This window comes from Amia ocellicauda, chromosome 5 (genome assembly GCF_036373705.1).
Source record: "Amia ocellicauda isolate fAmiCal2 chromosome 5, fAmiCal2.hap1, whole genome shotgun sequence".
NCBI lineage: Eukaryota > Metazoa > Chordata > Actinopteri > Amiiformes > Amiidae > Amia > Amia ocellicauda.
The window spans coordinates 20869556-20885922 of record NC_089854.1 but is presented as its reverse complement, the minus strand read 5'-3'; the positions used below and the strand labels follow the sequence as shown (position 1 = coordinate 20885922).

The 16367-nt window shown below is 43.8% G+C and overlaps 1 protein-coding gene and 1 long non-coding RNA gene across 3 annotated transcripts in view; one reads left to right on the top strand and one right to left on the bottom strand.

Moving 5' to 3' along the window:
* prkcab (protein kinase C, alpha, b) overlaps window positions 1–16367 on the top strand; it is a 171625-nt gene that overhangs the window by 28853 nt on the left and 126405 nt on the right. The gene's annotated exons all lie outside the window — the stretch shown is intronic.
* Window positions 7520–9377, bottom strand: LOC136749747 (uncharacterized). Its single transcript, XR_010816786.1, has 2 exons — window positions 8547–9377; window positions 7520–8423 (listed from the first exon to the last, which is right to left on the bottom strand). It is a non-coding gene; the product is annotated as an uncharacterized LOC136749747 (long non-coding RNA).

Genomic DNA, 16367 nt, shown 5'->3' with positions numbered 1-16367 from the left:
TGTCTTCCAGTTCCTCTTACTGTCATGCAATCTGATTAAAGATATCCGACTTAAGGCTGCATTTAATTCCAATTCCAACGCCTTTTTGCCAGGCGCTGAGGCTTTCGGGATCCCAGTGTGTATTCGGTTTGTTTGTTGTCAGCAGCGATATGATTTTTAAGCCTGATCTTGTCAGTTGTCAAGAGGCGAGGCAGGTTTGGGCCTGAGCATGCTTTACTGTTGTGGCAGAGCTCTGAGAGGGGTAAAGTGGCCGAAGTGTATGCAGTGCTGCTGGTGGACCAGTAGGGGGCACTCTTCCTGCTGGACTGGAAACCTCCAAACCGACGCTCCAGTACGTTGACTCCACGGGTTGCTTGCACCGTACTGTAGGAGGTGCCAACTTGCCAACACAAGATTTCCCAGGGTGCCTCTCACCAGAGCTGGCTGGTCACAGGATGTCACCTGATTTGATTATGTGGGTTCTGTTTCTTTGTCTGTGTTTGCTAAAGAGACCTATTCATTTCAGTGGGACATCCTGGTTAAGTGAAAGGTTAAACATGTATTAAAATGGTGAATGAATCTGTTAATTGATTTTGGGAATAATTGGCAGTAGGTACTGCCGGACATACCTATTTGTTGTGAGGCGCAGCCTGTTGTGTGTCCATTCAGCCACTGTCGGGTGTCCTGTATGCTTTGTGTGTGTGTGTGTGTGTGTACATTATTCCAGGAAAACAAACCTGTTAAACACTGTGTTATTCACACACACACACACACACACACACACACACACACACGGCTGAATGGGATTCATTAAAGCCTCCCGGGTCTCAATGAGATGAAATGAACGGTGCCGTCGTTCGCGCTGAACCTTCAATTGAAACGTTTGAAGGCAGCTGTTCCCGTGAGTGAATGGAGAATAATGTCACTTAATTTCCATGCGGCGTTGTCCTTAATTATGGATTCTTTCAGGAGAACAAGTACAGTGCGTGACGCTCGCAGATGCCGGATTAGAGTTGCACAGAAATAGACTGCACTGTGATATTTCTGAGCAGTACCCAATGCGATCTGCAACTCAGGAATAGAAGGTAATATATCATCTGCCTCGGCACCTTCCTTGTGAACACCGCGTCAAGAGTCAGAGCCGGCACTCAGCGCCGGTGCACAGGTGTAGTATCGGGGTCTAAACTCCTACTGGACTGCATCCAATTAGTTAAGAAAAGATGGCCCGGGGTCTTCTCTTCTGAGGTTTAGAGAAATTTACACAATTCTCCTCTGAGCCCAGTGTCCGGTCTCTAGTCCATCTGTCGGTGGTAATGAAGGATTGCTCTCCTTCCCAAGGCCGTCCCCGCGCTCCTCAGACCGAGTATTGATCTAAAGGAATCCGATTGTGATCCGTGAAAATACGACAATCATACGGGGATGGCCAATCGTTCGTCACTCAAATCATTGGGAAGTAAAAGACGTTAAGAGAGAGAGAGAGAGAGAGAGACAGAGAGAGAGAGAGAGAGGTAAAAGCACCTTAATTAAATGTGGAGCAGCATACAGGTTGTGAATTTCATAGCTCATCTAGGGGCCATTAACTTGGAGTCCAAAATAATTTTATGCACTGTTTCTACAACTATATTGATGGATAGAGTTGACTATACTGTAGTGTTCCCAAATCTCAGTGTGTGCCCTGTGCTCAGAGTCTGGCCTCGTTAGAAGATCGATCAGCCGGGATGTGTTGACCTGGTTTGATCTCTACAGTAGCAGGCAGTGTTTCGACACACTCTCGCAGTGAAGCGAAGATGAAGGGGCTCTGTGTTGATCCCTGCCTCTGATGTAGTTTCCTCCTAATCTGGTATGAATCACTGGCGTGGAGAAATTGTCCGGGACCCAGAAATGGATAACTGTGTCTTGCCTGAACACACCACACAAATGCTTTGCAATGTATCCCACAATACTGTCCCCGGGGGCATTTCTGTGCTCAGGCTTTTACCTTCATTACCTGTATTCACCTCCACCAGGAAGTCAAAGTCCAAACTGCGGCCGGATTTGCGTTGTCTTGTCATTTAATTTCTTGTGTTGGTATTTCCCTCCAGAGGTACTCAGGGTCAGAACACACACACACACACACACACTGTCATTCTTTTGCATTCTTGGTTCAATTCCTGGTTTAATATTTTCATTCGAGGCCCACACTTCCTCACAGTGTGCCAAACTGATTGATTGAGCGAGTTAGCGAGGAAGCAAACATTTGTTCTGCGCGTTGCACACAGCAGCCGGCCGTCTCTTCTCTGCTGCTGCTGCTACTTTGTTTCAGCTGATTAGATTGGATATCGAGTGTGTCTGAGAGGTGAAGGATGTCAGCTCAGTCAACAGGCAGCTGTGAGGCTCCTTGTTAAAATTACGAATGGCCCTCTCTCAAAGACGCTTTCTTTTCCACTGGCTTATTACACGCCAGAAAATAATAGGTGGAAGTTTCTTATGTGGGTTATAATCAACTGAAGGATAGCCAGGGCATGACTTATTTCTCCTGTGCACCATGTATGAAACTGACACTTGTACCAGATATATCTGTTTTGTGTGTTGCATTCTTGCATTGGGAGTATATTCACGCCGTATATGCCGACACACATAATGACGCACACACACGCAAGCACACACCGCTGTATTTCAAGATGCAGTTACCGGCGAGCTGCACGTTGTACCATCAGCAATGGAGATAAAAGGAAAGAAAAGTCATTGTGTTGTTGTTGAGGAGTTTCAGAAAGGATGTTGTTGCTCGGTGAGACAACGGACGATCCCTGCCCTGCTGTGATCGCTGCGGAGATAAGCACGCAGGTGATGCTCGGGGGGGGGTCAGGTGCAGCGTTGACAGCCGAGGTGACGCATCTGACACCGCGTTTCTCCTTGTGTGCAATTGCGTCCTAATGTCTGACTTCTTGAGAATATGGAGTAGACCTTCCCTCGCCACACTCCTGTCGAGTTATGTGCCACACACAACAGAAGTTGTATAGCTCCCGAGAGTGTGTTTCGCTTTATTAAAATGCCTTTAGTGTTGGATGATACATTACAGCCTACTTATCAGGGCTTTTTTTGCATCTCTTCATGTGTTCTCCTGCTCTGCTTTCTTGGCGTGTACGTGTGAAGACGCTGACTCGCCGCATCACAGCCTTACTCGTTCCCCGTTCTCAGTGAAGGCAGACTGAATCCTCCACATCATCAGGAAGGCTGGCGATTGACCGTCCTCCAGAGATTTCAATTTTCAATTTCAATTTCAATTTCAATTTTTTTTTTTTTTTTCGCCCTCGAAAGCGTTGCTCATCATCAGAGCCCGGAAAACGCCTGCGGGGATGAGTGCAGTCAGACCTCTCCCGGCTCAGGAGTGTTTGTATTTCGCATCAGAGTTTAAGAGATTGCTGTTTGCTGTTTAACCCTGGCGCCCACAGCTCCGGTCCTGAGAGTCCATGGGGCCTTCATGTTTTGTGTTGTGCTGTTTTCTGCCTCAAAGCTGTGTTGTACAGCTAACTCAATCAATGACATCGCTAATTAAGGCGCTGCAGCTGCCGGGCCTCATGCGCTCCATATTTCATCATAAACTGACCTGCTGATTCATTACCCGTTCATTGTGAGAGATGAGAGAGATGTGTGGGGTGTGGGGGGCGGTGGCCGGGGGACGGGGGGGTGTTTGAAATAGTATGCTGGCGTGATTTGGGCCTGCTCAGTGTGGGGCAGCTGAAAGACTGCCCTTCTCCTTTCAAATTCTGTGGGGGCAGAAAGCAGGTAGGGGTCTTCATCAGGGGGTTCTTGGGGTCTTCTGCAGTCTGTAATGGAGCACACACTTGAGCCCACCTTGGCCACGATGGGGTTAAATAAAGAGTTAATTTATATGACCCAAATTCCACTTCCATTCCAAGCCCAGTGACCCAGAGCGCCATCGTTGTGCCCAAGAGTGAGATGCAAGGAAAGGCCGGGCAGATTTGTAATTTGCTCTTGTCGTGTTTATGTTGGTGGACGTTTTCAAGACCCTGGGCCCTCTAGTTGGCCTGCTCTCCTGTGGTTCTGGATGGTATGCCCATGCACTCTTGAACGCTGGGCGGATAGCTGTTTGTAATCCCAGTCTTTCTCCCTGCCTGAAAGAGGGTTTTCTTTCAGCAGGCTTGAGATTGGGCCAGGATACGAACAATACAGTGGTTTCGTTGTTGCTTTCGTTTTTTGTTTTTGTCTCTCATGCAGGTCCGTTTTCAACAGAATCCTCTTTCTTATCGAGTGGTGTTTGCATCCTTGTTGGTGCATATGCTCTGGGACTGGGACAAACATTAAAATCAAATCGATACTTATTAAATTACTTCCGAACACTTCCTTGTCTTTGTGCAGTGTCTTGCACTCAGAATACAGGTCTGTAATGCCTCGGTGTCAGTTGAAGCAGAGGTTGAGGTGTTTCTTCTGACTAGTGGCCCTCAAAAGAAAACCATGAACATTTCTGAACACAGCTTGACCTTTGAATGATTCACCTGAACCCGTGGCATTCCTCGCTCTGCTGCAAGACAAGCATGCGGGATCCTGTGATTTGATTAATTAGCACAGCCAATTGCCCACTGGCCAGAGCAATTTGGCATTTTGAAATTGTAGCATGGATGTATCCACCTTTTCATGTATTCGCCCTCCTGTCAGTGATTGTAATGGGAGTTGTCAGTGTCTTAACGGCAGGCCGGTCTCCTCTCAGTCCATCATCACATAAAGTGCACACAAAAAGAGCTGTTAAGGGAATTGCTTCAGGCTTTTTGAGGTTACTCAAGATTTTGAAATGCCGTGTTGCATTATATCGCCCCTATCGATTGCAATTTTGGTTCGGTACATTTCCGTTAAATTGCACAAACGATCTGCAATTAACATACAGCCAGTGAGATTTGGTACCAGTTATCTGCTCTCCTCTCAGTAATACTTGTGAATTATAAATGAACACAAACAAATTATACTCAGGATCTCTACAGGTTTCCTCCCTACAAGGTCTTGTGGAAACTGTTGAAGTGCAAAGGAAAAAAACACAACAGAAAGAAATCACACTTGTTATAACAACAGCAAGATAATCCCAGTAGATCCTGTTTTAGTGTTGGACCTGGTACTAGATGTGTTTGCTTTGGTTCTTCACATAAAAAAAAAAAAACACAGCGCAGATTTGCACAGCCTTTTGTTGCTGATCTGATTGGCAACAGCTTGCTTTGCAGAGAAATATTGTTCTGTCTTGGAGATCTGACAGCAGGCCCTTTGTGTTGTTGACTGTTTCTTTAACTCCAGTGAAAACCTCTTTTTAAATATCCTGTGGCTCTCATCTAGTTTAAGTCGCTGCTGATGTGGGAGGGGCTGTCTATCTCTGTTCTCTTTTATTCTCCATGCTAGAGGTGTAGAGAGGGGGGAAAAGCAATCAGACATCCCAGTGGGAACACCGGACCCTAGCCAGAATTAATTTTTTTATTTATTCTTACTATGGATACAACAAAAACAAGAACGCCAAAACACACACAATAAAACGTTGTCTTCGGTATGTTTTTGATTGAATAGGTTTTGATCTGTATAACCTGTTGTATAGGCCTTTGTATAGTCCTTTTCCCTTTTTGTGTGTTTTCCCTGCGTTGCAGGGTTTAACTAAATTGTCCCCATGAAAAACACAATTTATGGTTAAAAAAATGTAAATAGATACAATTCTCTGTATACAGTTCCATAAATATCTTCACATTCAGTACTCCAGTCATATATTTTGTATAACTTAGAAAAACATATAAAGACATCTGAGGCAAAACTGTACTTTAAAACGGACAGTTTGTGAATGAATGGTGCCTCTATTGCGTGCGTTTTCTGCAAGGTGCGATCAATAAACAAGCCCCAGGCAATCTCCCAGACTTTTCCCTGCTTGACTTGTTTTAAAATACAGCTCCAAATGCCAGAACGTCCATCATCTCGCCACAGCTGATTCGTACGGAAGATTTTCAGTTTCCTATCTCGCTTCCGAAGTTCGTGCCTGGTTCATTCACAGCCCCATGATTTACCCGTTTCCTACGAGACGGATAAATTATCAGGAGCACTTAAGCTGCCTGCTCTCCACTCGCTGTGAGGGCATATTGTTCATTGCCCAGTGCTCGTGTATTACTATTGGACACGTGCAACCAATTATTCTGTTTTCATTTATGCTCAGTCATGAGTAAACTCGATCGGTAAGGTGTTGGGGGAGTGCTGTGAACAGACCCCTAGACACCTGTGTTTCGTTTATTTTTCCCCCTCCCTTCTCTGTTTGCATGTGCTTTACTGGACTTTAAAAATACTGTAGCTGAACGGTGACGGGTTAGGGCTACAGCAAGGCCGTTCTTGAGTGTGGGACATTCACACAGGAAAGAAACTGCCAATCTGGGCCTCCTGGCAGTCTAGAGAGAGAGAGATGGATCACTGGGACCTGAGACATTTCGAGGCTCCAATTAGTGAAACCTTCGATGTTGCAGATTTTTCTTAGGTCTGCAGAATCTGTGCTGTTTTGAGGGCAAAAACCTCTCGTGTGAACTCAGAAATGCAGGTACTGTGAACCTCATGACCGATGGTGTTTTATTTTCTTTTCATTGTATTATTGTTTTTTTAAATTCCAAATGGAGGATTCTGTGTCCCTGTGTCACAACGTCCTGGGCAGACAGACTGAGAGGGTGTGCGTTACCCAAGGAAGTTTGTGGCTCCATGGTCAGGGCCTTAACCCACTCTAGGCTGGGGCTGTGCTGTTATTAGCTCAGTTATCAGCTCCTGCTGGAAAGCTGGGCACGGTACTGATACACAGGGGTCAATCTTAACGCTAGCCAAAGGCTAGTGCAGATCGCTTTGGGCCAGTACAGATTCTCTAGAACTAGTCCATGTGGCTAGTGCATATTAGCAATAGCCTGTCTGAGTGAGAGCTGGCGGTGAGCAACACACAGGGTATATCCATCCCACAGTATGATCATCGCATTGTAGGGATCGATATTTTGCGCAGACCTGGGTCAGTTACAGATACTAATTGGTATTTGTATTTTAAAATATTATTTTCCCTGTATTATAGTATTTTCAAATTACCTGCCCCAAAACAACCATTGGTAGTATTTTAATAAATACTTATGAAAATCTTATTCTCCCGTAATGTTTATTCTTCCCGTTTCTTTTTTCTTCTTCAATCAGCTCAGCCCTCATTGGCTGCTGATTACGTCACCCTCCACGATCAGTGCTGATCAAGTCGTAAATATTAAACATGTAGTGTGACCCCACTCCACTAGTATTTTATATAGAAATGTACTGGAAACGATCGCTACTAACACAAGTCAAGGTGTAATCGAATGTACCACTTGCAGCAGATGACTTCTTAATAATAAATATTACAGTTCAGCCCAAATGGCAGCTGGAATTTGAATACTCTGTATTTCAGGTGTTTTAAGTGGTATTGTTCAAATACAGCACATTTAGAAGCCTGAATGATGCAACAAATTGACAAAACATTGAGTGACAGTGAGTGCAAATTAAATAAGAACCAAACTCATGCATCAGGTGGTTAAGTTCAAACATTTTTTTATCTTGAAGCATTCCATTTACAAAGAAGTAAGCAGGTGAAAATCATGCACTCAGTTGTATCAAATAAAATGACAGGAATTTTCACAGGCACCCAACAGAAATACTTCTACCAGGCTATTTCGTGCAACTATATCCATTACAAAGGAAAGTTCCAGTGCTTATTTCTATCACAAAGTCATGCAATGCACTGCCACCATATTTTCTACTGTGCAGGGAGTATTTAAACTACAGCCAGTTCACACTGTCACTCAATGTACTTTAAGCAAGCAAAGGTGGACTGGTCAATTTCGCTCATCTACAACATAAAATCACACAAAATGTGAGCACAAAGAAGCAGATCATTATCTACATATTTACAATATTTTTTTATTCCTTTTAGGGGAAAAATGTTTGTTACAGTTTTAAATAATACAATTTGTCAATATTTTCAACAATTTTCTTTTTCTGACAATAAATTAAAATAATGACTGGATCCGAATTAGCGAAAACACTAATTAGTGCACTAGCCCACACAAAGTTTCAACTTGAGAGCCACTAGTCCTGCTGGCTAGTGGGAAACAAAAGTTAAGATCTACCCCTGATACATCACAGCCTTTACTGCATAACGATCCCCGGCCACCATGCGGAGTCATATAGCACTCTCTCCACCAGAGTCGATGGCAGTGCATTGTGGGGAGGGCCGGCTTGGGGCCTGCTGGGATAATGACAGTGCAGCTCTGCTAAGAAACTGATGGGAAACCCCCCCCATCCATGAAGCAGCAGGACGATTCCTGGCAGGTTGTGTTGAAACCACATCCACAGAGGGAAGTGCTTGTCCACTTGAGACCTCTCCCATATTCTCAGAAGTGGTGCGCACTTCCCCCTGTTTGTCTGCCGATGTTTTTCTTCATTTGTTTATTGCATGTTGCAGGAAAAAAAAAGAATTGTATTATTCTTATGATTCTTAGATTCTCAGCCCCCTTCTGACAGTGATGCAGTCTTCCTTGGATGTTTGTATGTTTCCTTACTTGGTTCTGATGATGGTGAGGCATCTCCTCTATGACCACCGCCTTCTGATGTTTACGTGTGAAAGGACCGGCCCAGCGTAGGGTTGGCTATGCGAGCGCTTTCACAGAGCCGTCGCTGGAGAGACTTCACAGGCCTGGGAAGAATGAGTCGCTCTCGCCGCACTAGACTGAGAGCCTCGTAGGTGTGCGGTGTTGTTGTTTTCGTCGTATGCTAATTTACTTTCATAGTTCAATCTTGTCAACGGAAACGCATGCCTCTGTATTTCAAAACACTCATTCACTGCGGCGCCAAGTTCGGCAGCCGAGCACCGAAACAAAGGCCTTAATTGTCTCCGCCGAGCAACGAGTTGTCTAATGGATATCCGTGGATAACTCCATCTGTAGTCTCGGAGCCTGGCAGTGTACCTGCGTTAGACACAGCCTCGATTAATTGCCCAAAACGAAAGCCGCAAACACAACACTCATTACTCAAAAGAGAAGTAATTTCATTTCATTCCCGGTGCCGGCTGGTTGACAAACCCTTTGCCTGTGAAATATGATGTGTTTGTTTTTTCACTCAGGTGGGCTGAGTCACAAGTTCACAGCAAAGTATCAAATCGGAGAGATAAACACCACGCGTCACCCGCCTGGGCGGTGTTCAGTCGTTCTCTTGCAAGGCCTTCAAGTTTGGGCGGCAAGAGAGAGAGTGTGAGACTCCTTCTCATCTATAAAAAGCTTCTGTGTGAGGTCAGGGAGTGGTGAAGAAACCTCACAGAGTAAAGAGACTCTCTTCTCATGTCTTTATACACATTGCTGCTCTTGTTTCCTGACAGCCAGTGGTCTCAGTGTGTCTTCTGCTCTGGCACATCCTGTGAATGCGGTGACCGGCAGGGACTCTGTCCCCGGGCTGTATTCATGCTGGCGTTTAAATCACCGCTGTTAATGTTTAATAGCTTTCAGGGTTGTTTTGTTCACTTCTATATTTATAAGAAAACATCAATATAAGATTACCTAACATAAAGTAACCTCATATAAAGCCTTCCCACAAAGAGTGAGCTTGGCCTTGCAGCGCATCACTGAAACGCTGCGCTTCACTGCGCAGTAACACTGTCCCCCGATCTTTGCTCCAGGGTTTGTAATCGGCTCTGCGGACCGTGTGTGGGGGGGATTGCCCCCCGTGCACAGTATTGACTGGGGTTTTGTTACCCTCACACACCATTGACCCGGGCAGAGTATTTCCTATCTGGTTAATCAATTCAAGATTTGTCCTCAGCTGTTTTAATTACCTTTTCTCTTCTTTACTATTTATTTATTTATTTATTTCTCTTTTTTAATTTAATAATATTCTCCTTTTCTTTTTCATAACTTAGCATTATTAATTGTCAGTGTTTTTACAGCTTCATTAATAATTACTATAACATACGTTTTCTAACAGTATGATAAGTGCAGGAAAGAAATCTGTCAGGTCAGGTTTTTATTTGTTTATTATTCTGTCTGTTTCGATTGTATATTTGTCATTTCCTTCACTACTTGAGGCCAATTTCCTTCATGATTGATACAGTATTTCAGTGATTTCCTATTTAGAAACCGTTCTGTCCATTATTAGGCGGGGGTTGATGCTGAAGAGGACATTTCTGTGGCTGTGGAACCAATGGAAGATTATAACATGGGAATCAATGGGGATTTCGTGTCCGCTAAATGAGATTTCAAGGCCCGTATTACACCCGTCTGACGAGGGATTACTGTATTTTACTGCCAGCAAGACAGAATAATTAGACATTGGGTGCTGATGTGTCTTTAGAGTCAGGAGCAGTTTTAACTGGCTTTGAAAAAAACTGTAAAGGCTTGACTTGATATTTATTTCATTTCCAGTCTCACAGCAGGAAATACTGGGAATAGTTCTGAAAACACACAGACACTGTTTTTAATAAATCATTCTGTCACTTTGAAAACATCTTTGTAACGAAAGACATTAACACTGCAAGGCATAAACTGATATATGCCTATATCTATATATTTAAGATTATAGTACCAGGATCAGGTTTCTTCACATGAACAACACAGTGTCACAAATGTAGGCTACCAGAATGAAGATTTGCAGAAAAAGGTTGCATGTTGTAATTGTTTAGGATTTCAGATAAACTTCCTGTCAAAGCTTCGACACCTTTGCTTTCATGGTTTCGCATGCATGCAATTACTGCACAATTGTGTTTTGTTTTCTTAAAGAACAGAAACAAAAAAAAATGTGGTGAAAGGTCTTTATGCCGGATGTGATTTTAGAGTGTGGTTAATGTGTTTTACCTCTGATGTATAATGTGAGAGAAAGCTCACCTGACATTAGATGCAGAAAACTCATTGGCTCCCAGAATTGTTCAGTATTGTTCAGTATTATTTACATGTTCTTTTTTTCCCCCAAGTATTGGCCTGTATGTTTCTGGAAATAAACAGCCCTGTCTTGGGCACAGCTTTTATTGATTTATCACTGTAATCAGCATTTACTGTACAGCACCATGTCAGTGCTCCGCTCTTTGAATTTGTCGTCACACTGTTCTGGAACCTAACCCTGTTCTGGAACACACACCGTTCTATATATTTTGCAAGTCCAGATTATTACAACTGGAATGGCTTATCTCTCTGCTATTCTTGCAACATTGCAAGCTGTTTGCCTGCAGATTTTATTTGTTGACTTGCTATATGTATACAGCAACAAGTGCATGGATGTTTTTATATTTATTTTGGTTACATTTCAAGTGTTTCTGCAAGAGAACCCCGGTGGTGAACTTGTAGTGTGTGCGTTGGCATTGAAACTTATGTGCAGGGATTCAGAGTCCTCTCAGAGAGAGCTCTTGTGATGAGGGCCGTGAGTGAGTGAGAAAGAGGCAGCCATGGCAAGACAGCGGCTTCCAGGGAGGCCTTCTTGTTGTGGGAGAGCGACTCTTTCATGCACATGACAAAGATATCATGCAGTGGTTGTTGTTTGTTTAGTTTAGATTTCCTGCATTCACGTGGAAGACATTCACTTATCATGGCAGAGTGGGTAATCTTACGCAGGGGGGCTCTGCAATATCCTCGGAGATGCCAGCTGAAAGGCCACACTGAGGTGTCTGTCAGCTTCTCTGTGGAGAGCATCTAATTTTAGCTCCTTCTCCCCACACCACACTCTGCGCTCTCTGCGGTGACATCTCGCATTGTTGGCAGTGACACGCGCTGAATTCGGGGTTGGTATCGTGTTTTCAAGGCCTGTTCTCCTGGCTCTGGGATTTTTTTGACTAAGAGGCTTTGAGCTGAGGAATGCAATGCAGGCTGCACCGGTTGTTTCCCTCCCTGCTGAGTCAATTAACGCTAGAGAGCCAAACACCTTAACACTGAGTTCAGGCAGCGTGTTGCTGGGCTGATTATTTTAAGTGCTTCCTCATAATGACATTAAAAGGGTCTTTGAAAGTCCTGTGTCTTATTTAACTCAGAAGGGCACTTTCGTAAAGATATTCACAAAACTGTGCGCTACAGGAGCACAGGTGGATTAAGCCGTTGGGATTTAAATTGATTTGGAGGTGTGTGTAGTTGCTTTTGCTTAGCTTAGCTTTTTATTATATATATTTAAATGTATATAAATAGGACAGATGTTATGTATACAGTGCCTGACTCTTTCTCTGCTCATGCTTGATTTCCCAGCAATAATTACGCACTGGCCTCAGTGTTGTTTACATTTTCTCAGACAACGAGGCTGCTGTATTACTGTACCTGTTATCACTTTCGTTGTGTGTGTATATATGTATACATTTAGCCATTCATATTTGGCTTTGACAGAAAGTTTGCCGTTTCCTGTGCTTATTTCTTCATTAGGTGTCTGTCTGTCAGATTCTCTGATGGATGTGCGTTGTTACTGACTCTTTTCTCAGGCCCTGGACGCCTCGCAGGGATGTGCAATTGGCCGGCAGCATGAAACTGATAATTGATGAACCTTAATGAAATTAAACAACACACCCGTCAGCCACACGGCGGCCACGAGCCAATTAGTCTTCTCTGATTGTACTTACACTGACAGACTGTTAATTATCTTGAGAAACACAGAATCCAAAGTCCAAGTTTAGAATCCCCCCAAAGATATATAAATAAACTGTAAACTACCTAGAATACATATATATGCAGCTCTGGAAAAAAATTAGTAATTAACATTGATTTCTGAACTTGGAGTGGTCTCTTAATTTGTTTCAGAGCTGTATATATATATATACACACAGTGAGGGAAAAAAGTACTTGATCCCCTGCTGATTTTGTACGTTTGCCCACTGACAAAGAAATGATCAGTCTATAATTTTAATGGTAGTTGTATTTTAACAGTGAGAGACAGAATAACAACAAACAAATCCAGAAAAACGCATTTCAAAAAAGTTATACATTGATTTGCATGTTAATGAGGGAAATAAGTATTTGATCCCCTATCAATCAGCAAGATTTCTGGCTCCCAGGTGTCTTTTATACAGGTAACGAGCTGAGATTAGGAGCACTCTCTTAAAGGGAGAGCTCCTAATCTCAGCTCGTTACCTGTGTAAAAGACACCTGTCCACAGAAGCAATCAATCAATCAGATTCCAAACTCTCCACCATGGCCAAGACCAAAGAGCTGTCCAAGGATGTCAGGGACAAGATTGTAGACCTACACAAGGCTGGAATGAGCTACAAGACCATCGCCAAGCAGCTTGGTGAGAATGTGACAACAGTTGGTGCAATTATTCGCAAATGGAAGAAACAGAAAATAACTGTCAGTGTCCCTTGGTCTGGGGCTCCATGCAAGATCTCACCTCGTGGAGTTCCAATGATCATGAGAACGGTGAGGAATCAGCCCAGAACTACACGGGAGGATCTTGTTAATGATCTCAAGGCAGCTGGGACCATAGTCACCAAGAAAACAATTGGTAACACACTACGCCGTGAAGGACTGAAATCCTGCAGTGCCCGTAAGGCCCCCCTGCTCAAGAAAGCACATGTACAGGCCCGTCTGAAGTTTGCCAATGAACATCTGAATGATTCAGAGGAGAACTGGGTGAAAGTGTTGTGGTCAGATGAGACCAAAATCGAGCTCTTTGGCATCAACTCAACTCGCCGTGTTTGGAGGAGGAGGAATGACCCCAAGAACACCATCCCCACCGTCAAACATGGAGGTGGAAAGATTATGCTTTGGGGGTGTTTTTCTGCTAAGGGGACAGGACAACTGCACCGCATCAAAGGGACGATGGACGGGGCCATGTACCGTCAAATCTTGGGTGAGAACCTCCTTCCCTCAGCCAGGGCATTGAAAATGGGTCGTGGATGGGGATTCCAGGATGACAATGACCCAAAACACACAGCCAATGCAACAAAGGAGTGGCTCAAGAAGAAGCACATTAAGGTCCTGGAGTGGCCCAGCCAGTCTACAGACCTTAATCCCATAGAAAATCTGTGGAAGGAGCTGAAGGTTAAAATGGGGTCAAATACTTATTTCCCTCATTAACATGCAAATCAATTTATTACTTTTTTGAAATGCGTTTTTCTGGATTTTTTTGTTGTTATTCTGTCTCTCACTGTTAAAATACACCTACCATTAAAATTATAGACTGATCATTTCTTTGTCAGTGGGCAAACATACAAAATCAGCAGGGGATCAAATACTTTTTTCCCCCACTGTATATGTGTGTATATATATATATATATATATATATATAATATGTATTCTAGGTAGTTTACAGTTCTGTTCATTTGTACTTCCTTGTGACTTTTCACTGCAGTTATTTTCAAAATATTATTTTGTCTATGGGACAGATAGAACACCCCGAGCACAAACTTTTTTATGTGTTTCTAACATATTCTTATTATTATTTATTACTTAGCAGATGCCCTTATCCATGGCGACTTACAAAATATAAGCGCAATGCAAAATTCGAAACATATAAATGAAATGCCACAATTTTCACACAGGAGAGAACAGCAGCCCTTGTGGGTGTTACTCTTGTGAAGGGAGGAACCGGCCTGCTGCCGAAAAAAGCCTTTTACTTTCTCACTTTAAAAAGGAAAAAAAAAGAAAACTTTTACCTGTGAAATTGTCAAACAAATTCTTCAGGGTCTTATACATATGATGATTGTTGTTGTTGTTGTTGTTGTTTTTGCAGCAGCAGATGCACTAATTACACAGGTAGTAGTAGCAGTAATTTTAATTGGACTGTATTTTCGAATGACATTATTACGTATATTAAACTGCAATTCTGTACTTCCGTTTGTTTTCCATTTTTTTTTACAAAGCAACAGACAATGCAACGCATCTCAGTGACTTCACCAAATTTCCCTCCACAAGTTTGTATTTTCTGTCTACTTGACTCACCCGGCGCATTTGACATGAATTTAAAAAATGTTTTGGCTTCCTGTTTATAAACGATCACAGGAAGCTTTTATATGCCGGCATAAACCCCCGCGGCCTGGAGTCCCTGGTCTCTCTGCCATCATGGGCTTCCGATAGAGACCCCCGTGTTTGTCCTGATGCATGAAGGACATCGTGGGGCAGAACCTGATCTCTGACGGGTTTGTGTCTGTTGCCTCTGCACTGCTGTTATTCACCAATGAATAACTCAACAAAGCATTTGCAAGTAGGAAGCACCAAAAGGCGAGTTTAAATATCACCCTATTGCAAAATCATGCCTAGAACCGTGTAGGAACAATAGCCATTCACTGAAACCCAACCAGTGTTTGACACGAGCCCATGGTGTTCGGCGCCGCCGCAGTGTGGGGAAGAGACAAAGAGCTCCTCAGAAATCCGATGCCTTCTGCGGTGGAGAAGCTGCCCTGAGTGGGGTTTGTATTGTGGGTGGATGTCTTCTGATATTTGAAGATCTGCTGTGTAAACAGGGAAGGAAGAACATGTGTAAACAAGCAGTTTAATTTCAGTCTCGTGATGTGCACAGCAGCGCCGGTGATTCACAGCCGTATCTCTGGTTCAGGGTCACTGAACCTTGTTATCGCAGCCCACGACCCTCCCTGGTTCTGGCTTCTTGTGTGTGCAGTGAACCGTATGCGGTGGTGCATGCGTTTCAGTCACAGCCCGTTCCTCGGTTTGTGCACTAGCTGCGTTAACATATGGCACTGATAATGGGAGGGTATAAATAGCACGTAGAGCTGCACACGCAATATCTCAGAGAGACCACCCCGGCCCCTGGTCCCAGATGCATTTAATGGCTATGGATTGAGACTGTAAGGTAGCCTACAATTATGGCACGTTCATTTTCTGGTGGAACACAATGGTTTCAGTTCACAGTGCAGTCACAGCGCGTTGAGTTTCCACTCTAATTGTTTTTCTTGGGCCAGTAGTGAGTGAATAATTATGACAGACAAAAACCTGAGTCCAGAAACTACGGCTTCACCACCTGGAAGTTGCTGAGCCAACGTGCACGGTGCTAGTTGCCAGAGCCGAAGGGATCAGCTGATCAAAGGGCTCTTCATCTCTGATAGCTAACTTTGGAAGCTCAGGGTCTTCCAAATGCTTTGAGCTGTGAATGAGTATTCATATATAAATAAATAAGGGGGGGTTTATGAAAAGACGAGCAAGGAGCAATGAGAACTATTTCAGCTCGGAATAAATCTTGGCAAAAGTGTGCTGGGATGCACATGGCTTATGTTACAGCTGCCCTTTAAAACCGTCTGTATCCACCGGACGGATCATGCACCTGCTGCTCGGGTGGCTTAACGGGCTTCTTACCGTTCTGCCTCTCGACTGGCGCCAGTCACTGTTGTGTCTCTGCACATCTGTGGTGGCCAGTTACTCGCCTTCCAATCCCTCCCGCTTGTGTCAGGGTCTGACGCATCACTGCCACACCTT